The 23,021-nt window shown below is 35.8% G+C and overlaps 1 long non-coding RNA gene across 2 annotated transcripts in view; it reads right to left on the bottom strand.

The window, feature by feature from the left end:
• Window positions 1–22,492, bottom strand: part of LOC137637299 (uncharacterized) — a 408,033-nt gene extending 385,541 nt beyond the window's left edge. The window contains exons 1-3 of one of the 2 annotated variants that reach the window (XR_011043547.1): window positions 22,200–22,492; window positions 19,799–19,937; window positions 13,942–14,001 (exon numbers count right to left, since the gene is read on the bottom strand). This is a non-coding gene — a long non-coding RNA (uncharacterized lncRNA). The remainder of the gene's footprint in view (window positions 1–13,941; window positions 14,002–19,798; window positions 19,938–22,199) is intronic. The other variant, XR_011043545.1, reaches the window with a different exon arrangement.
• Window positions 22,493–23,021: the final 529 nt, after the last annotated feature.

The raw sequence follows: 23,021 nt of genomic DNA, 5'->3' as shown, positions 1-23,021 counted from the left end.
TCTAAATTGGTATGACCAACTATGGGTTAAATAGCAAATTGAGTAATGGTGATTACAAATACAGAAATTAGCTCTAAAGACGAAAATGGAACTCATTCAAATGAAATGGCTTTGTCTGGCAGTAAGGTATACAACTCAAATTACATTGAGAAGAAAACCAAATAAGTGTTGAGAGCTGACTTGAGTAAGCTTCAAACAAGGCAAAAAACAGGCTGAGAAGGGGCAACGTATGGAAGGAACTGAATGCAATTACATAGTGCAAGAGAAGGGCCTCAGCAACATAATGGAAGACATAATACAAAGATTAGAGGCTAAGGCACAGAAGATTCTTAGATATGCGAACAAAAGGCATAGATTATCAGCACAACAAACTCTTGAAAACAAACTAGAAACACATATAGAGCCAACTAAAAGGCAAAAATAACCACCATGAAAACAGCCAAGAAGCAAAAACTTTCAAACAGCTCTGGGAAGGCATTTGGAAAAATCCATCAGCCCAAAACAAGAGAATAAAATGATTAAATGACAATAAAAGCAATGAATATGGAAGAGTTAAACAAAGGTTTTCTGATATCAGATCAGAGGCTATAGAGATCCAGCTGAAGAAAAATCCAAACTGGAAAGCCCAAGTCTCCTATGAAGCTCTTAGATACGACTTAAACACTTTAAGGCTTTATATAAAAGAATGAAAAAAGAACTCCAGCAATGTAATCGAAACCAACAAGCATCAAAATGGGTGGCCACAGGAAGGATTTGAGTAATTTGAAAAGACAAAACATAAAGGTAACGTAACATGCCACCATAGACCAATCAATCCCCTGCCAACCAATAGTGTAGAAGTTGCTATGAGACATCAACAGCGAAAGTCTCTTCATCGACCAAGAGAAAACCTTCATCATTTCGAGCTAGCAAAAAGAATGTAGAAGAAAATGCAGAGGAATAAAATGGTATTGAAAAATAGCAAGAGATGAAAAGCAACCTGATTACTGTAGGGATAGACTACAAGAGAGCCTTGGACATAACACGACACTCATGGCTGATAGAATGCTTAAAGGTACATTGTGCAGAAGATAACACTCTCAGCTTCCTCAGGAATATATAAGCATGCCCCTAGCACTGCACCCAAGAACTAATATTGACCGGCTGCGTATACTTCAACAGGAAGGAGGAAAAAGACTCACAGTGTGGAAGAATAGTCATCATCAAAATTAGAGCTATAGGAAAGGTAATAAAAGACAAATGAAGCTGAATGGATAAAGAGTGCATGGGGAGATAATCTATTGAAGGAGCATTAAAACTCACATGAATATTAGGTGAGAGTAAAAAAGACACAAAAACAAATGGAAAGAACAATTCCTGAGGCCAATTGAAGAATTGGATAGTAAAACATCATGGCAGTGGCTATAGAGATAAGAACTTAAGCAGAAAATGGAAAGGATGGTAATGGTAGCAAATGATCATATCTAAAGAACAAGACCTGTTCAATGAGCAGCAGACGGAATTGTATGGTAAAAGAAGAAACCACCATCCAAATGAACAGTGAATGCTCAGCACTTGCTCAGGATTAATATAAGAAATAACATGATAGTCTTGCTAAAGCTCTAAGTTAGTGTCTCTGTAATGAATAACAATATTTTGGGATGGCTGTATAGGAGCTATCATCACCCTGGTTGACAAGACAACGAAAAAGGCATAACTTAAACATGCATACACACACAAACATACACACACACACACACACACACACACACACACATATATATATATATATATATATATATATATATATATATATATATATATATATATATATATATATATATTTATATATATATATATATATATATATATATATATATATATATATATATATATATATATAAAACTGATTTTGAGCGAAGTGAATAATCTATATTTGGGTGAGATGGCCATGTCGTCCTGATAGAAGTTCCTTAAAGTAGGTTCCTAAGGGATATATGTACTACAGTGATATTCCCAAAGAATTTTACCTTTAGGTATCCAGAATTCTAACTCCTGGAGCGAATATCCTTAAATTTTCTCTCAAGGATATCGCATAATATCAGAAGACGTATTCTTGACACGCCACTTAGCAATCTGCACCCCTAATAGCGTTTTTGCTTCTAGGAGGTGTGGCAAAATAAAAGGGACCCGTATCAAGGCTACCCCCGTTCTCGTATTACTTGAGAATGACAACAGCGCCATTCCCACGATGGCGGACATTCCTTGTAGCATTGAGCACGTTGTTACAGATACAGTACCACGGGAGGGATACTGTGAAGATTTTTTGTTTTTAGAAGAGATGGGTGGGTCCATCAGGACGACATGGCCATCTCACCCAAAGGTAAATTTTTCATTTCACTCAAAATCCATTTTTTGAGGTCAAGCCATGTCGTCCTGATGGAAGCATAACAGAGCATTAATGTATCTGTGGATTTTCATCAGTGACTTAACCTTATAGCAACCTTTTCTATGGTCATGGGGACAAATTGAGACAAGTGACGTCACCGTTATTCGTCATCATCACTAATCATAAACAATGTTAGTGCTTCCTGCCTCCCACAGGGAAGAGTCATTCTAGACAGTAGAAAAGGGATCTCGAGGTTAACATATATTGTATGACCAAACATAAGTATACACTGAATATACAAATAGTCTCATAGTTGTATATTTTGCTGAATTAACATCAGTGTGTCTTATATCTATTATTTGTTGCATACAAATATACGAGGAATACTTACTTTGGCAAGTCGAAGAACTCTATCATGTATACATACAATTGTCTGGCGAAAGCAGACACACTACATTCAAATAGACATTTATTCCTAATAAATGACTAAAAGAGATGGTTAGTAAAACTAATGTAGTATGACAATGGGATTATACCTGTAACGAGTACAGACACTAAATTTCTTTCTTGAAGTAAGAAGTGATGAGTGCCACTCTCAGACTGAAGAAAGTTTATAAAACAATTTCTCTTCATAATTCCTGTACTGGTTACTTCTATCTGCAATGTGTACTATTTACACCGACACTAGTGCTATCTGTATAATTCCACACCTGGGATTTTGAACAGAGCCAGTGTCACCATGGTAACACTTAATCAAAAGAGGTCACACCTAAGAAGGATGACAGCTCCTCCCTTTAATTGACAGTCCCAATCAATTATCTGTTCATCGTAGACAGCAGGTTAAATATTCTACCTGACGTCATCACATGCTGCTTCAGATCATTGACTTGCTTAGCGTAGTGTTTGTAGAACACTCTGGATGATTCTCACCCAGTACATGTGCGAGGATATGTGAGGTCCGAAACTATTAACTGTTCACCACAGTAATTAGGGGGCAGGTTTTAATACACTACCTGCCACCACTACGAAGTGTTTCAGTTCATGCACTTGTTTTGCATAGTGTTTGTAGAACACTCTGGATGATTTTCATCTAGTGTATGTACGAAGACGCTCAAAGTCCATATACTGAAAGAAGTTCAGTGATGAAGTAATCTTTCTCGGATTATGATCTGCGGGAGAACTGTTCGGATCCGCTCTACGAATAAAGTAGGTGAGCTTCGCCCCTAGTTGTTTCAGGGATAAATTTGATCCAGAAGTTTCTCCTTTACTCCTACCTTGAAGTCTGAAGTTCTACGAAGATAGACCTTTAGACACTCTACAGGACATAGAGAGACATCTTCCTTCACAGGGCAGATTCTCCAGGGACCCCACCTCTTAGTGGGTAGCTCGTTTTTAGCGAGAAAGGATGGATCAGGAAAGAGATTCAGTTCTCCCACGTCCGTGAACTGAATGTGACCCTCATCTCTGGATAAGGCCACTATTTCACTAACTGTAGCCCCAGAGGCTAGAGCAAACAGAAAAATAACCTTTTGGGTTAGATCCTTAAGAGAACAATCTTCATTGTTCACAGATGAGGCATAATGTAGGACCTTGTCCAAAGACCAAGAGATGAGCTTTGGTGGTACTGCAGGCCTAAGCCTACAACATGCCTTCGGAATCTTAGTAAAGATTTCATTCGCCAGATTCACTTGAAAGGCATATAGGAGAGGCCTAGTCAAGGCTGACTTGCACGTATTTATCGTATTGGCCACCAGACCTTGGCTATGAGGGTGGACAAAGAAGGACAGACAGAAGTTCATTGAAATTTCTTTCGGTCCTTTTGCTTTCTCAAACGCAACCCACTTTTTCCAGGAAGACTCCTATTGTCTTCTAGTTGACTTAGCTTTGTATTCTTCTACGAATTTTATATTGCCTTCTGAGATCCCAAATCTTTTTCTAACCGCTAGAGTAAGAAAATCATGAAATGAAGGGTTTGGGTTCTCTGTGATAAAACGAAGGCAGTTAATTTCTGAACCTTTGAAAATATACCTAGGATTAGAGCTAGGACCAGCCTCATCTGGTCTATCAGCCCCACTAGAAGATCCTCGTATGGGGCTACATATCGAGGTAGTTTCTTGAAGACGCTCGTGACGAAGAGGTCGAATTGCAGTTCCAGGACTTGTTCCCATCTGGGAGGGAATAGGTCTGTGTCCATGGATAATTCCAACTCTATAGGCTTGGACCGAAATAGTGCAACCACTGTCTCCTTGTGGATCAGTTGTAAATGAACTGCAGGCAGGGGCCATCCCTTTAAGAAAGGGATGGGTAACTTCACCTAGACTGTATGAGACGTTCAATTGTGACGTCTTATTATCGCTTCGGTGGCCCAAATCAGTCGTAGGAAGTCTGATCTGTGTGGAGGGGGCTTCCCCACTCATGATAGGACCAGCAGAGTCTTGGGACTTTCGTGCTATAATTTCTGTTAGAGAAGCGATTAAAGAGGGACAGATATCAGTCTTTTTTTATCTCTTCAAGCGTTTTATGTGTATTTTCTCCAGGCTCTTAACGCATCTTTCCGCTGTGCTCTTTGCACTAGGTCTGTCACTATTGCGAACTGGGGAAAGTTTAGCGCTTGTCCCTGTTGGCGTCTTGGAAATCTGACTGATTACCTGATTCTCTTGACAGACCTCGCAAGCTCCTTTTAAATTCCCAAGGGAAAGGAGAGTTGATGTGAGTGAGGGCTTCAATGGTTTTTTAGCCATTGAAACCCTTGAGCTGGAGAAAGTCGAGACTTTTAGAAGCTTATCTTGCATCCGTGATGTCACGGGAACCATGTCCTTTCCTTGAATGTACATTGGCCAGCTACTTCGGGTGCTGCCCACCCCAGCCTCTCGTTCAGGTATATAAATGCCTGAACCATTTCTAGGCTTGACTTTGACGTGACTAAGTTTGCCAATCCTACGAAGATACTTAAGACTGTGAGTCCGATATGTATCTTTCCTAGGATGAATGTTACTATCTGTAACTTGAATTCTAGATAGGAGGAAGGGGGCTGAATGACTGGAAGGTTTCACAGGACACCTTTCAGGTCTGACAAGACTACAAACACCCCTATTTGGGACACGGTCCATATGTTCGGAAGGCTTAACATTCAGAACTTGCTGTTTTCTATGAACTTGTTGAGTGGCGACAAGTTCAGAAAGACCCGGAGATTTCTTGAGTCCTTCTCGTAAACACAAAACAGCCTTCCCTGGAACTCGATGAGCTATAGTTTTCTTACCACCTATATGCTCTATAGCTCTCAGATATACTCCTCCAGGAGGATTTTGAATTGTAGGAGAAGGTAAGGAAAAGATGGTCGGGATATTTCTGTCTCCTATCAAGGGCTCATCTTGAATAGGCGTTGGACTGAAGGATCGAAGGTCCTGCGATCCTGAAAGAATATTCCTCCTAGCAGAAGCGTCTTCATGCTTCGAATAGTCAGTAGGTTTAGACTTTTGACCATCTGACTCTGGCATCGTGGTCACTGGAATAGTGGGATGTTGTTGAGCAGCCCGGATATTTCCAGCCTTTTTTATCTTCTTTTTAGGTTGGGGACCCACAACCATGGAAGATTTTCTCTTTGAAAGGATGACCCATTTTTGGAGAAGACTCATGTTCTCCATGGTGGCGTTCTCAATTACATTTTTATTTACCTCGTGTGAGAAGAGGTCTTTACCCCAGATTTTCGAGGATATTAGCTTCCTTGTTTAGTGTTTCACTGTTGCAGAAGTGAACACAAACTCTTTAAATGCTCTCCTAGCCTTCCTATAGGCGTAAAGGTCCTTCACTAAGGTAGCCATATGCATTTTGGCTATGACCATAAGCATGTTTGGGGTATTTTCGAAGGTTGAACACAACTCTATGTAGTTTTGTAGAGAAAGGGAAGTAACAAGTCTCTCCTTTGTCTCTTGCTCATTATGCAAGAGCAAATCAGATAATTTAGGGAGATATACAGTAAATTGTCGACTTGCGACATCCGCGTCTAACTTTCCTACTGAAAAAGTCAAATGGACTTCCTTCCAATCCTTTTCCTGTCCGGGAAAAGCTGGTGACTGAGGCTTGCACTCTTCGAGTGTGGGACATGGCTTACCCGCCTCCACCGCTTTGGCAGCAGATGTAAATGCCTTCCCCGTAAAGGGGAATGAGAGTGAAGAAGGACCAAGAAAGGAAGGGTGTCTGCTATTCAGTGAGAATACCTTCGACTCTGAATAACCTGCCTTTTTCAGACTACCTGAGAGGATAGTCTGTGCCCTATCATTGTCGAGAATCATGACCTCCTTTGGTTCCATTCCTTTCCTTGACTTTGGTTCGTACTTCAGTTGAACCCGACAATTAGGGAAAACATCAAAGATTGGCCAAAATTAAATTTTGTCCAAAGGAACAGCACCCATTTTCTCTGAGATATAGAGATTGCCATTTAAAATCGTCATCTGCTCCGCAAACCTATCGGGCAGGGGAATGATGGTATTCTACAACCCATTCGCCCTGCCGGAAGGTCGCCGACATAAGACTTAATACTCTGAGATTCTGACTAAATCCCAAAACCTGCCGGTATACCACAACCAGCGGTTAAAGGGAAGAGGCAGGAAAAACCCTACGTTAGTCATGTCTGAATAAAATTCAAGGCACGGCTATTAGGGTTGTAGCCTGAAGCTACACTCAGAGGGAAAGAGATTACCCCTATGTCTCCGAAGAGACGTGTAATGTTTCATATAATTCTAGGAGGTATCAGTCTCCGCTGAACTGAAAAACAATACACGAGGGTAACCGGGGATGTCTGAACGTATAGTAAAACGCCTAGGTTAGGTTACCTAGGATAGACGAGATCTCGGTTAACTAAATTACCGAAACTCTAACTATACGATCGACAGAGAAAGGAAAATTATTCACATTATCAAATCTTTACAAAAATAATTTCCTAAATAGCTAAATAATTACAATGGTTAAATAAAGCTATTTAAACTGGAAGTCGTTCTGCTATCTAAATAACACATGCCTAACGAACGACGGCGCCCATGGCGCCTCCAGTAACTGGCCTAGCTCTTAAGCATAATAAATTACTCTAATTTCATTGTGAAACAGGAGCTAAATTATACTCATAGTAAAGACCCGATACTCAACTTTCCAGAGGCGGAAGAAGATGGAGAATGCATAATTATAATCCTTTAAAACAATCAAAAAGGTAGATCAGCAGGGAATACCACCGAGCGAAATCACTAGAAAATAAGGAATGTCCGCCATCGTGGGAATGGCGCTGTTGTCATTCTCAATAGAAATAAGAGAACGGGGGTAGCCTTGATACGGCTCCCTTTTATTTTGCCACATATTATGCGATATCCTTGATAGAAAATTTAAGGACATTCACGCCAGAAGTTAGAATTCTGGATACCTAAACCTAAAATTCTCTGGGAATATCTCTCTCTCTCTCTCTCTCTCTCTCTCTCTCTCTCTCTCTCTCTCTCTCTCTCTCTCTCTCTCTCTGCAATCTAGTAATGGCAGTAATTCAGTATAGAAGACCTGGTATCTTCAACTTCTGAGAGTCAACCCTCATTAGAGAAACTGCTCAATTTATAGACAAAAACAAAAGACAACATTAGATGATCATAAAGATAGACACCTTGAAATGGAATATGTTGTTAATTGAAAAAAAAATAGCTTGGTATATCTCGTTCTAAAGACACATAAAAGTGAGGGAGTAGCAGATGCAATCACATTTCTCATAAACCGAAAGTAACTGAATAGCTCATCACTGACCTCATACTGTTGAAACCAATCTATTGATTAAAGTACATAATTTCATTATCATTTTTTATTGCTTGAATACACTATTTGCCAATCCAATGTATTGATGTTGAAATACAGTGCAAAGTAATTTTCTATAAACCCAGTGTACTAAAAAAAAAAAAAAAAAAAAAAAAAACCTGTATCATGGAGCTCGGATATAAACACCAGTGTGTAATTGATGATTTTTTTTAACTCACTGGTTTCTACACCAGATCTAGGTTAAGTTAGTGGAGATGACACCTAGATATAAGGCAGAAGGAGACTCAAGCGAAGCGATAATATATTACAAAAGTCAAGTAAGAATATCACAAAAATTCCCAGACTTAGTTAGAGAGAGTATAAGAGTTCATGGAATCTGATTTCTTTTGATGGTTCATCTCCATATGACAGCCTTGTTCAAGGAAGCAAATATTTCCCAAACGCTGGAGGACCAGCAATGTCAGAACTGAAAAATTTAGTCATAAAGAATATGTCTTTCATGTTTAACCCTGGAACGGTACGGTGGGTCGTCCGCGACCCCGAGCGTCAAAAAAAAAAGGTTTTTCTCACGTGACTCACCCCCGTGACTGAATTTGTGGGTGATCGACCTGCAGTAGGTGTCTCGCCTACACGCTCTAGTAGTGTCCAGATGTGCATTGCTGTAGCTGTACTCCTTCCCCGATTTCTGAGACCCGTCGGGGTCGAGCGCGACCGAGTTTACCCTTCTAAGGTAATTTGCATAATTATCAAAGTTATTACGTATTATGAAATTGTCGTAGAATGGTGCAACTTGTATAGGTTATCAGTTGTGGAAAGTCTTGGTGGATTGTTTGGCTACCATGTGCATGATTTTTTTTTTAGTTAAAATGTCGTTCATCACCACGAGGACCATTTTACCGCGAGTGCCCCTTTTTCATTTTTTTTCATTTTTTTGCCAAGTCATTTTTCCGTAAGATATTGCCGAATAGTGTCGTAAAACTTTTGCTTTTTTAGTGTTGGAAAGTGTGTCTAGATGATCTGGCTACCCATGCGTGACTTTGTTTTTGTCAGATACGACGTAGTTATTGGTATATTGGGTATATAACTGCGGTTGCCAATTTCTGTTTTTTTTTCAATATTTGTAAAAATTTACTATGTAGTAAGGAATTGCCGTATATTATTGATTTTTTTTCATGTTTATGTGTTAGAAAGTGTGCCTTGATGGTTGGGCTAACACGTGCATGTCTCTTTTTTTATCTGAGATACCGTATATTAGAATGTTGGGCATTTTACCGCGAGTGCCCCTTTTTCATTTTTTTTCATTTTTTTGCCAAGTCATTTTTCCGTAAGAAATTGCCAAATAGTGTCGTAAAACTTTTGCTTTTTTAGTGTTGGAAAGTGTGTCTAGATGATCTGGCTACCCATGCGTGACTTTGTTTTTGTCAGATACGACGTAGTTATTGGTATATTGGGTATATAACTGTGGTTGCCAATTTCTGTTTTTTTTCAATATTTGTAAAAATTTACTACGTAGTGAGGAATTGCCGTATATTATTGATTTTTTTTTCATGTTTATGTGTTAGAAAGTGTGCCTTGATGGTTGGGCTAACACGTGCATGTCTTTTTTATTTTTTATCTGAGATGCCGTATATTAGAATGTTGGGCATTTTTCCGCTAGTGCCCTTTTTTATTTGTTTTGCATTTTTTTGCTTAGTCATGTTACCGTAAGGAATTGGCAAGTAGTGTCGCAAAACTTATATTTTTATAGTTTTGGAAAGTGTTTCTAGATGATCTGGCTACCCATGCCTATTTTTTTTTAGCCAGATATAGCGTATATATAGGTATGTGTTCGATTTTCCTGTGATTGCCATTTTATCGTTTTTTCCATTTCTTTCAAAATTACTACGTACTAAGGAACTATCACAGAGTAATGATTCATTTAGATGTTTATTTGTCGGAAAATGTGCCTTGATGGTTTGCCTAGCACGTGGCTGAAATTTTTTTTTCTGAAATGCGTATAATGAAATGTTGGCCATTTTTCCGCGAGTGCCCCTTTTTATTTGTTTTTCATTTTTTTAATTAGTCATGTTACCGTAAGGAATTGGCAAGAAGTGTCGCAAAACTTATATTTTTATAGTGTTGGAAAGTGTTTCTAGATGATCTGGCTACCCATGCCTATCTTTTTTTTTAGCCAGATATGGCGTATATATAGGTATGTGTTCGATTTTCCTGTGATTGCCATTTTTTCGTTTTTTCCCATTTCTTTCAAAATTACTACGTACTAAGGAACTATCACAGAGTAATGATTCATTTATATGTTTATTTGTCGGAAAATGTGCCTTGATGGTTTGCCTAGTCCGTGGCTGAAATTTTTTTTTTCTGAAATGCCGTATATTAGAATGGCCATTTTTCCGCGAGTGCCCATTTTTATTTGTTTTGCCTTTTTTTGCTTAGTCATGTTACCGTAAGGAATTGGCAAGTAGTGTCGCAAAACTTATAATTTTATAGTGTTGGAAAGTGTTTCTAGATGATCTGGCTACCCATGCCTATCTTTTTTTTAGTCAGATATGGCGTATATATAGGTATGTGTTCGATTTTCCTGTGATTGCCATTTTTTCGTTTTTTCCCATTTCTTTCAAAATTACTACGTACTAAGGAACTATCACAGAGTAATGATTCATTTAGATGTTTTTTTGTCGGAAAATGTGCCTTGATGGTTTGCCTAGCACGTGGCTGAATTTTTTTTTTTCTGAAATGCCGTATATTAGAATGTTAGCCATTTTTCCGCGAGTGCCCCTTTTTATTTGTTTTGCATTTTTTTGCTTAGTCATGTTACCGTAAGGAATTGGCAAGTAGTGTCGCAAAAGTTATATTTTTATAGTGTTGGAAAGTGTTTCTAGATGATCTGGCTACCCATGCCTATCTTTTTTTTTAGCCAGATATGGCGTATATATAGGTATGTGTTCGATTTTCCTGTGATTGCCATTTTTTCGTTTTTTCCCATTTCTTTCAAAATTACTACGTACTAAGGAACTATCACAGAGTAATGATTCATTTAGATGTTTATTTGTCGGAAAATGTGCCTTGATGGTTTGCCTAGTACGTGGCTGAAATTTTTTTTTTTTCTGAAATGCCGTATATTAGAATGTTGTTAATTTTTCCGCGAGTGCCCTTTTTATTTTTTTTGCATTTTTTTTGCTTAGTCATGTTACCGTAAGGAATTGGCAAGTAGTGTCGCAAAACTTTTATTTCTATAGTGTTGGAAAGTGTTTCTAGATGATCTGGCTACCCATGCCTATTTTTTTTTAGCCAGATATAGCGTATATATAGGTATGTGTTCGATTTTCCTGCGATTGCCACTTTTTCGTTTTTTCCCATTTCTTTCAAAATTACTACGTACTAAGGAACTATCACAGAGTAATGATTCCTCTAGATGTTTATTTGTCGGAAAATTTTTTTACTTCTTTTTTGATTGAATATCATCAAATTTTTTTAGCTAAAATATTATATTGTTTTACATTTTATTTTTTCGATTTTATTTCCCTTCAAAAAACTTTTTTTTGGGTCAGAATTTTAATTTTATAGTTGTAAAATAATCGACAATTATCCAGCAACCCACCATACAATTTTTATGCATATCCAAGAATAATTAGATTAGTAAATAACACCTTGAAATTGACATACCCTTCCTACATTTCAAGTGGCAGATTAGGGAGTCTGAGTCAGTGTGGTTGGCGGCCATTTTGTGGACATATCCGAATCGTAAGTTGCCCTATCTATATATATTCTTGTTTCCTTTAGAATTTATGATATTTTGGTATATTTTTACCTGCATAAATATCATATTATATATTGAATATATGTATTTTTTTACGAAATTTCTAAGTACTCAAAAAATTACCTTTAGATATGGCCCCTGATATAAATGTAATTTACAAAATAATGAAGATTTTTTTACATATTTCTATTTTAGGATAACATATGGTCATTCCCTAAAAAAATTAGCCACTTCCTATGTCATTTGCGTACCCAAAAAAATTCATGAAATTTGGACAAAATTTTTTGGCCAAAAAAAGTTACCCTTTTTTTCTCCTTTCAGATCTTCACCTCCATGGGTCTGACTTCATCCAAAATACATCAAGATGTGTCCTAAACATTCAAGAATCAAATCCTAAAAGGATTTGTGTATATATGTATAAACTTTTTTTTTATGAATTTTTATGTAAGGTCTTTTTTTCTACTTAATTTTTTTAAATATTTATAATAAATAGTTTTTCTGCAGATGAGTAGTATTTATCTTTACAGTTGTTTTAAGCATTCATTGAATTTTTTTTTTGGCAAAAGAAAAAAGGAGGTTACTGCAAAAACTGATTTTTCAAGAATTTTTTTTGGCGTCGGGGTCGCGCGCGTCCGAGTATACCCTTAAAGGGGTGTCCGAGGAGCGTACCTATCCAGGGTTAATAAACTTGATCTATTGTCAAAAAGACCAGAGGTGTATACGTAATATTTTTATTATAATTCAGAACATTTTCTGTAAAAGAGATTAGGATAATTCATTTCATAGTTTAAGCACTAAAATGAAAGGAAATCCATCAGATATTCCCTATTTATTGTAAGTTATGCTTTGAATACATTATCTTCTAAAAAGTTCACATAACTTAAAACCTAAGAGAAAATCTGTTGTGGCTGTTCTGAAATATTTATTCAATCTTATAGTAAGGGAGTTGTACTTTTGAATGAGGATAACTATCTAGAACATGCCTTTTTTTTCTTTTCTTTTTTAATCTTCTGTATTTGAAATATTAAAAGATTGGTTTCACTAAGATTGAATTTCTATCTAAATTGTTTTAAATGTATCTTTTAAGAAGTTTGAAAGCAACCTCTGGCCTCAGATTTCATGTCTATGAAAGTCTCATTGATAAGAAGGATGACATAAAGAGATATGTATAGAAAGACTGTGAGTTCCAATGGCTTATGATATTCCTATCACAGAAAGCGTTTTCCTCACAGGTCTGACTTATCAATCTAATCTTATATGGCTAAAATAAATTATCAGAGATAAAAAGATATATGACTAGTTGAGCTTCAAAATTTGCTTTAGAGAATGCAATATATAAGGCCCAAATAAGAGTGAAAAAAGATAGGCCTGGGTATACAGTTGAAAGTGAAGTACAGTAAGAAAAGACTAAGCTTATCTGGAATGACAAAACCAATGAACAAAAAACGGTTGAAAGATAAAGTTAATCTTTCAGCAGGCTTAAGCTATTGCAACGGATATTTCACAAGAAGCATAAGGAGTGAGGCTAACTTACCTTGATGATATAACACAGACTAGATCCATTATGCCTTATTATATGAATGCACCTGGTCAGGATTTTCAACCTCATATAAAGTACCTAAACTGTACAGATTTGTCCAATTCAGTTGAGATCCATCAGAGACTCTTCTATATCTAAAAAGGAAACTCTTCTTTGATTATCTTCAGTTAAATCTTTTAATAGTGATGATCTTACGGCAGGAAGTTTTACCTCTTTTAAAGAATCAACAGCTAAACCAATATTGTACCAGTCAAACATGTGTTCCAACAGAACAGATGATTGTAAGAATACATCTATTCTGGAACAAACCATAGTACTACAACTAAGACGGAGTGAGTTGCTTGTAAGGTTACTTTGCTAAAGGGTTGTTTCAACCACCTAACCTCTCATAGTTTACTGATGACTATATAATATTCACATAATTTACAAATGCTTTTAATACAAGGGTAATGGCCAACATATCAAATAATACAGAAAGATGGGATTACTTACATAATTATGTTGAAGTAAATCCTATATGTTGGAGGAAAGCCTCTACTGTCATGGAATGCCCTGGAAGATACAGAGAATTTAGAACTAAAGTACAATATTAACATGTAGAACCACACAAAGTGGCAACAGCATAACACCGGTAGGACGGAGATCAAGATGGATAACATTAAAATATCAAAGGAGTTTTCTTGTTGGCATTTCAGGTTTATATGTGAAGTTCCCTATAATCGATGTTGTATAACATACTTCCCAGAAGAAGGATTTTACTCCTGATCTGCTATGTTAATCTTAACTAAATAGGGCCTGGTAAGATTTGAGGAATTTGAGAATTTTTTGGAAAACAATATCAAGGAATTAGCAAACAATCCTGCTTTTTAGCAGAACATCAATGAAAACTAACAACTGCAAAGCAAAACTAGGCTAGCCTTTCTAGTTCTCACAGAAGAAGGGAGAAATTTCTTTGTTAAAGCCTCAATGTCAGAGGGTCATACCAAGCATACAAATTCACAAAACTATAAAAAGAATCTAGTTTCATAAGACATATTTTTAGCTATAATTATACTAAAATGAGATCTAGCAAAGGAAAAACTGTGGTAAATGTAATAAGATGAATCCAGCTTGTTTGGTTGGTGAAGATTTAAAGCCAGTAAAGAAGAAGAAAACAAATTATACTGTAGATAAGCATCGAGGCAATTATAAACTTTCATATAGTGCTTGATCTACAGCTGAAACTTACACTACTAAAGCCTTACCAACCTTATTACCAGGCAGATACAATACCAAGCAAATAGTAACTCCTACTTCTATAAAATGCACTTACTAGCTGTTTTATAAGTGAAGAGGGGATGAAACCACTGAGTATGAACGCAACAAAAAAAAAAAAACCACTAATCTTTCTTAAGGTTGTATGATGCGAACTAAAACCAGTCAATCGTCATCTACGATATAGCACACATCAATTAAAACAACCTTTTATGTCTGACAATGACATGTGAAGAGGGAAAAATTTCAGTCTCATAAAAAGTATATTTTGTTACCTTTACTTTATCCGAGAAAGCTGGCCAGTAATTTTCTATGTTATAATGCCTCTCTGGATATTATGATTCTTACTAGCAGATGTTATCTTGTATCTCTTCAGCCAGTCAGGGACATACCAGCTGGGAATAAGTTATCATTTGCAGGGCTTCCCAAACATATTTGGATACTCAATAGATCGGTGCAAGTAAGGCTTCATGACTAGGAAAAAAATGCAATAGTAGATCACTTAATGTATTGATCCTAGTTAGATCATTTTAATAACCCAAGCTCCAGTCATCAAGATGTTAGAAATGGGCTTCAGTCAGAGAGATATAGGAAGCAGTAGAGCAGAAAAAGTATTAACAAAAAGAACAAGGTTCTTGTCTATGGTGGTTGTTACAACATATCATAGTTATTATTATTATTATTATTATTATTAGTAGTAGTAGTAGTAGTAGCAGTAGTAGTAGTAGTAGTAGTAGTAGTAGTAGTAGTGTTAATATTATAAGCTAAGCTACAATCCAAGCTGGAAAAGCAAGATGCTATAACCCCAAAGGCCTTAACCGGGAAAAATAGCCCACTGAAGAAGAGTAATAAGGAAATATATAACCTATATAAGAAATAATGAATAATTGAAATAGAATGTTTTTAAAACTTTAAAAATATTAAAACAAATATTTCATATAAACACTATAAAAAGACTTATGTCAGGCTTTTCAACATAAAAACATTAGCTGCAACTTTGAACTTTTCTAGTTCTACTGACTAAGCTACACAATTCGGGAGATCATCCCCTAGCCTGGTCACAGCTGAAATAAAACTTCTAGTATTGTATAGTATTGAGCGTCATGATGGAGAAGGCCTGACTATGAGAATTAACTGCATGCCTTTTATTACGAACAGATTGGAAATGTCGGTGTGGACCTGAATGTAAAAGATTGTCAGAATTATAAAAAAATCTTATGCAACATGCATAATGAACTAATTGAACGACGGTGCCAGAGATTATTATATGGATGAAGAATAAGAAAATTAAGAAACCATAAGTTTCTGTCCAACAAATTCAGATGAAAAGCAGCATCTTAAGCCCAGGCAGGAGAACAATATTCTAGATAATGTTAAATGAAAGTATTCAAACACTTCTTCAGAATAGATAAATCACAAAAAGTCTTCAAACACTTTCCCAATAAGCGACCTGTGTGTGTGTGTGTGTGTGTGTGTGTGTGTGTGTGTACGTTTCAGGAAGACATAGACCTAATGTATTTCTCAAAAGTTGATTTGTTGTCGAGATTCACACCTAAAATTTGAAGAGTCACACAAAGTCAAAAAAACATTATCAATGCTAATATCCGGATGTTGAGAAGTCAGTGTCCTTGACCTACTTACAATCATACTTTGACTTGTGTTAGGATTCAACTTCATACTCCATAATTTGCACCATGCACTAATTTTAGCTAAATCTCTATTAAAGGATTCTACAACCCCAAATATATATATTCAGGATAGGGAATTGATGCAAAGAGAGTAGCATCATCTTTATATGCAACAAGTTTGTTATCTAGGCAAAACCCCATGTCATTTGTATATAGTATCAAAAGTATTGGGCCAAGAACACTACCATGAGGAACACCAGATATCATATTCCTATGCTCACTATGGAAACCATTAACAACTCTTTGCGATCTATTTCTTAAAAATTCAATAATGATGCTAAGAAACGACCGACCCACACCCAACTGTTTGAGTTTGAAAACAAGGTCCTCATGATCAACACGGTCAAAGGCAGCACTAATATCAAGACTAATAATACAAACTTTTTTACCACAATCAAGGAATTTCTGAACGCCATTGGAGATTTTAAGAAGGGCATCACATGTTCCATGGCATTTACGAAATCCAAATTGCAAACTAGGGAACAGATAATACCTTCAGGAAACCTTATAAAACGTTTTGCTTAAGGACGTTAAAAGACTTTAGATACTATGGGAGTTATGGGAATTGGGCGGTAATCAGTTGGAGTTGAGCTACCACAAACAAATTTACATAGTGGAGTAACATTATCAATTCTTCAACAAGTGCTAAAAGCTCCACTTCTTGCTAACTTGCGCAAAATAACAGATATCTTTGGAGCTAAGAAATCTGCAGTGTTTATATAAAAAAAAGGGAAAATACCAATTGGGTCTACACCTCCATAAGCATCAAAGTCCACCAACAGAGCTCTAATTTCATGACATCAAAAAGCTAAATCATTTACGTTAGCTTCAGAAAAACAGGAATGATGAAGTTCGAGTTTCTCATTACTCTGCTTACTGTCAAACACAGCTACCAAAAGGGTTCTCTTTTCGTTTGGACATTGAGTGGCAGAGCCATTCAGTTTAAATAAAGGAGGAACTGTTGCATCGCCACTAAAGAGTACAGATTAAAGGCTATTCCACTACTTTTGCTCCTCTATTGTACCAGAAAGGGTTACTTTTATTGTTAAATTTTATTCATTCTCAGTTGAAACATAAATTATCTGAGCAAAAGCTCTTAGCTGAGTATAGTTATTCCAGGTCAAGTCTGATCTTTTACCCTTCGAAAGATGATAAGCCTCTTGCTTCTCCAAATAAGCACGTCTACAATCATCATTGAACCACGGTTTGTCCTTCACTCGGTACCTTAGCACACGAAAAGGGATACGCCTATCAATTATGTTGCCTAGGTTCTCATTAAAAGGTACAACAGGATTAACCCTACTATACAATTGTGATCATTTCAAACCCAGAAGATCCAATCCAGTCTCCCTGAGATTTCATATAAATCTTACATGACTATGATACATAAGGGACAGGCTGCCCAGTCTTCACTACTAATGAAATCAAGGCACGAGTAGATGTCCCAACTGAAAAACCAACCTTACTAGTTATATCGCCAGGAATGTTAGTGTAAAGGAGGTCCAAGCAGTTACCATTACCGGACCTGAGAGTAACTTCAATTATGATTTGCTCACAACTTGATTCAGAGGCTAAGTCTAAAGCTCTTATGCCATGGTGATCGGTAGGAGAAACAGAATTTAACCACTCCCTATGGTGAGTTTAAAATTACACACAAATACAAAAGAGGCCTTTCTATCATCTTCTTGTATCCTAGCCATATTGGAAAAAAGACAATCGAAGATAGAATCATCCATATATGGATTGTAGTGGATTGAACACAAATAGAAGTAGTTTTGCCAGCCATAAACTTTTCTTACCTGAATCTCATGACATACACTCTCATAGCAGGGTACTCAGTCCTAATATACACCGCCATTCACCTGGTCCTAGGGATGTTATGGCATTTCAACTTTATTGGCTTCTTAAAACCAGTTATAAGGAGCTCATATGAGTGCCTCATATTACAAATAAAAGTTTCTGAGCACAAAAGAATATCATACTATCTGGATGCAACTGAAAGGTCTTGAATATTTGTATGAAGACCATAAATATTCCAATACAGTAGAGTATATTGACGAAATCTGAGACGTTTTAGTCCCCTGATTTCGCTCGATGTCTCCAGACAGAAGAGGAATAAATTGGGATAAAAAAACTACATTAATCTTAACAGCTAAATTAACAAGAATGATAACAAAAACAATCTGCTTTAAGCAAATATTGATAAAGTGATTGATCAAACAAAAAGACTATAAACAAAAAGAGTTGGAAAAACTGGTCAACTTAGAGACAAGGCTAAATACCCTTCAACATAGCAACTTAAACGGAAAGGAGGACAGTCAGGATGGTTTTGAGAGGAAGAAAAATAATAGTATAAGGAAAAGAAAAACCTCTTGATAAACAACCAGGCATCCATGGCCCTGAAAAAAAAGAAACATAGGAAGTAAAATATTTAATAAAAATAAAATAGAATAGTGAGCCTGATTGTACTCTCAAGCAAGAGAACTCCAACCCAAGAAAGTGGAAGACCATGGCAGAGTGGCTAGGTCACTACCCAAGACTTGATTTTGAAGTGTCACTCTCCTAAAAGACCTGCTTACCATAGCAAAGGAGTTACTGCTACCCTTACCAAGCGGAAAGTAGCCACTGGACAATTACAGTACAAAAGTTAGCCCCTTGATCGAAGAGGATGTGTTTGGTAATTTCAGTTTTATCAGGTGTATGAGGAGTGACGAGAATGTGTAAAGAATAGTCCAGAATATTCGCTATATTTGTAGGCAAAGAAAAATGAGCCATAATCAGAGAGAGGGATCCAATTTATTACTGTCCAGCAGTCAACGGATCCAATAACTCTCTGGCGGTAGTATCTCAATGGGTTGCTGGTGCACTAGCCAAACTACAGCCTATAAAATGGTTATTTTAAAATTCTTTTGCTATTAAGGTTCAATGATCAATGAAATGATATCAGCATACTCTAAGATATTCAGATACCAGATTGCCCAAAGAATAAAAGAAAAAAAAAAGATAATAAGACTTACCAGAACTTCCCAAATAATATTTTGACATATGTGTGGAAACCAGTAACTCACACTACTTTTCTTTTCTTTGTTTTTGGTGGGGGAGGGTGGTTAACAGAGTTTCTGCTAAAAAAATATTGTAATACTGCACAAGTACACCTCAGGGTTATTTTCTATACACTCAGGTTACTCTAAAATAGAAATCTAATACATTTTGGATTACTGTCTTAAAAGACCACTTTTGGATAGATACATTGTTAAACTCTAAGCCCTAGAGAGTAAGAGAGCTGAAATAGAATCCCATAATTCTAGAAAAAAAAAACAGTGCTTGGTGGTATATTGCCCACTGAAACATACAGTCCCTTTAATTAGAATATAACAAAAAAAAAAAAATAATGTCTCAGAACTCACTCACACGTAGTCCAAGAGTTGATAGAATCATTTTTCTTTCTTATGATACTTCTCATCTTGACCTCCTTAGCGTAAGGACACCAACATTAATAAAAGATTTGATGGGTCGCTATATGCGCAAAAGTCAGCAGAGTCAGACCTGAAAAGTTAAGGATCCTGAAATACACTTATGGCAACATTATTGATGCAGTTAAATTTATTGACTACCTGACAGAGGGTATGGGCTACTTATTGTAAAAGGAGAAGAAATTTGAATATCTTATCAAATAAATTATGCTTTATAAAACATCTCATACATTTCATTTAAAACGACTCCAAAATAATAATTCATAGTTTAAGCATTCTTAAATTTCAAATCAACCACATCATGTTACTCTAAAAACCACATATATTTAGAAAAGGTTATTTACCTCAAATGGATGTTTACAGCCAATTCTAATCATAAAAAGAAATGTAAGATATTACATTGGACTAATCTCACTAATTATAGAAAAAGAAAATTAGGAAAGAGATATGAATTTAGCGATGCCTGTGGTATTTTGATTAGAGTCTGTAGCAGAGGCAATGAAGCAACTAACTCCTCTGTTGAAGCATAAGCAAAATGTGAAGCAATTCAGTGGCTAAAGAGGACATCCTTGTGAGTCCCCTCATAATATGAAGGATTATATGAGGATTCTTTTCAGTTATTCTGAATATGATCGGAAGAACATACATATATATTATATATATATATATATATATATATATATATATATATATATATATGTATATATATATATATATATTTATATAAATATATATATACAGTATATATATATATATATATATATATATATATACAGTATATATATATATATATATATATATATATATATATATATATATATATATATATATATATATATATATATATATATATATTGACTTATTTTCTGCAGCGTAATGGTAACGACTCACCATGATAATTATGAGAGAGAGAGAGAGAGAGAGAGAGAGAGAGAGAGAGAGAGAGAGAGAGAGAGAGAGAGAGAGTTTCGTAACAGTTGTAACCGAGTCGACTGACGAACGAACTGTCCAGTGAGTGAGTGACCTTTAATCCTCAAGTACAAGTTTCTCTGTTCACTCTCCCCATCCTCAGCCCCACATCCCCTGACTCCATCCTCACCCATGTTTGCACTTACGCTTGTTCCCGTGCGGTCAAACGTGTTAGCCACCCTGCCAAACTGAATACAGTTAAACATAGAGTGTTTGCTATTTTTAGTTGTTATGGTTGTAGAAAAATATAATTTTATTCTAAATAAATATCTGGTCTCAATATACACGCTATAATAACTATTCTGCAAAATTATGACTAAGTAATTTTCATTTGTACATTTCCTTCATGCTTAAAGAATAATAACTAAAACACAATCTTCTAAAACTTGATGATAAACGGCAAAGAATAAGGAATAAAACTCTCTCTCTCTCTCTCTCTCTCTCTCTCTCTCTCTCTCTCTCTCTCTCTATAAATGTATATACATACATACATACATACACACACACACACATACATATATATATATATATATATATATATATATATATATATATATATATATATATATATATATATATATATATACTGTATATATATGTGTGTATGTATGCACACATGCGTGTGTTTGTCTGCATGTGTGCAATTGCAAATGTGATCGTGTGTGTGTTGATTTTTTGAAAAATAATATGAAGACACGTAAAAGATATATATAAGGACATATTCAAAGATATATTTTTATTGGTATTATGATATTTTCTTCATTATTATCAAAATGAAAATATTCTAAAACCTTTTTGGAAAATGTCATTGGGATGAGAATTATAATCTTTTATCCAGCAATGAATTACTGACCTTAAGGAAAAGGCAATAAGGAAGAAGTTCTTCTTACACATGCGCATATACGCCTCTCTTGCTTGACATGATATAATTAAAATAACAACAGATACCAGCAACTTCTCTCTCTCTCTCTCTCTCTCTCTCTCTCTCTCTCTCTCTCTCTCTCTCTCTCTCTCTCTCTCTCACATCCGGTTAATGGATAAAATAGTTATACGATACACAAGTAAAACATTATTAAATAAACGATGGAAACATAAGAGGACTTAATAGGAAATACACAGGAGAATGACAGTAAAGAGGATCAGGAATAATATTAGGAGTAAGGTTAAGAGAATGAGGAAGAGGAAGAGTAAAAAGGAGAAAAACTAATAATAATTGGCAGTAGGAAGTTGAAGGACATGGAAGAGACCATAACTAAGAGAGAGAGAGAGAGAGAGAGAGAGAGAGAGAGAGAGAGAGAGAGAGAAATAAATACAATGATAATAATAAAAAAAATTGGATAAGGTCTGTCATTCCTATCTCACTTACCTTCGAAGACTCTTCATAAAAATGTTGGCAGAGCATTTGCGACTCCTCCTCAAAGAAGACTTCTTTGTTGATTGTACTAGGGAGAGACTCAAGGTTTCTATCAGCACTAAGTTGATCCATCGCTTGATGTCATTTACAAATATCTGGTCTACTTGTGCTGTATATATGACTATAAAACACAGGAATAGAGAAAGAGACTGCTCAGTAACGCAGAAATGCTTTCACTGCCGCCCACTCGGATGGAAGGCATTATTCAGCTAACTACTCCCGGTCCCCACGCGCACTTGACAATATCCAATCAACATGCATTAAATGAGTGACGTTGTGGAGATCATAAGAGTGAAGAACCCATTTGGCATCACAGAAAACGAAGTGTGGAGTTGGGAGAAGGAGGCAGACTCTCTTGATTTGCTACAATATCTTCTCTTTCTTCTACTTCTTCTTCTTCTTCTTCTTCTTCTTTTTGATTTCACTAAACAATACACTAACTGTAAAAACTTGAATGCATAGCAACTCTTACACAAGGAGATGAACATACGTTTATATATACATATATTCTATCACATATGTGGAGCAGTGTACACACACACAGAAACACACACACACACACACACACACACACACACACACATATATATATATATATATATATATATATATATATATATATATATATATATATATATATATATATATATATACTGCACACATATATATATGTATATATATATATATATATATATATATATATATATATATATATATATATATATATGTATATATATATATATATATATATATATATATATATATATATATATA

The sequence above is a fragment of the Palaemon carinicauda genome, chromosome 3 (genome assembly GCF_036898095.1).
Source record: "Palaemon carinicauda isolate YSFRI2023 chromosome 3, ASM3689809v2, whole genome shotgun sequence".
Classification (NCBI taxonomy): Eukaryota; Metazoa; Arthropoda; class Malacostraca; order Decapoda; family Palaemonidae; genus Palaemon; species Palaemon carinicauda.
The sequence above is the reverse complement of the archived record's forward strand: the minus strand, read 5'-3'. Positions and strand labels throughout refer to the sequence as shown.